The following is a 771-nucleotide window of genomic DNA, read 5'->3' on the forward strand; positions in this document are numbered from 1 at the left end:
GTACCAGAGACTCATTAATTTTAAATGGGCGTTTGATTCCCAAAGGGAAGACATACTTCATCAGTTGGAGCATTGTGATGTCACAGAGGAACTTCATTAGTGTGCCAGTTAGAAGGGAGTCATGAGAGTAAGTAAAATGAAGTGCAAATAACTGCCTAATTAGGTGTCCATGAAAACTGAAGAGTCTCCAAAGTCATTAAAGATGACCATGCGAAACAGGCAGCCTTGTAGACTAAGAATTAATGCTTTCATAACCTTCACAGCAGGAAGGTGGCTGGGAGATTCCACGTAGATCCCCAGAAGACTGGTTAACCTGGATAAAGCCATTCAAGGCAATCAGGTGTGACATCATCCACATGGTTGAAGTCCTCTATAGCAGTAATTCTAGAACTTCTTGGGGCCATACTAGTAGAATAGAATACTCAGGGGTGCCTGAGTGACTCCAGTTGCCTTCAGCTCAGGTCATGAGCTCAGAGTCCTGGGATCAAACCCAGTGTCAGGCTCCACACTCAGCAGGGAGTCTGCTTCTCCCTCTCACTCTCCCCCAGCTCGTTCTCACTCTCTCTCTCTCTCTGTCTCAAACAGATAAGTAAAATCTGAAAGAAAAGAAAGAAAGAGAAAGAAAGAAAGAAAGAAAGAAAGAAAGAAAGAAAGAAAGAAAGAAAGAAAGGAAAGAAAAGAGAAAAGAAAGAAAGAAACGAAAAGAAAAGAAAAGAAGAAGAAAAGAAAAGAAAGAAAGAAAAGAAAAGAAAAGAAAAGAAAAGAAAAGAA

The 771-nt window shown here is 40.6% G+C and overlaps 1 long non-coding RNA gene across 1 annotated transcript; it reads left to right on the forward strand.

The window, feature by feature from the left end:
* Positions 1 to 97: 97 nt before the first annotated feature.
* LOC119872261 lies at positions 98 to 617 on the forward strand. Its single transcript, XR_005361186.1, has 2 exons — positions 98 to 340; positions 586 to 617. It is a non-coding gene; the product is annotated as an uncharacterized LOC119872261 (long non-coding RNA).
* The last annotated feature ends 154 nt before the right edge of the window (positions 618 to 771 follow it).

Source organism: Canis lupus, chromosome 6 (genome assembly GCF_011100685.1).
Source record: "Canis lupus familiaris isolate Mischka breed German Shepherd chromosome 6, alternate assembly UU_Cfam_GSD_1.0, whole genome shotgun sequence".
NCBI lineage: Eukaryota > Metazoa > Chordata > Mammalia > Carnivora > Canidae > Canis > Canis lupus.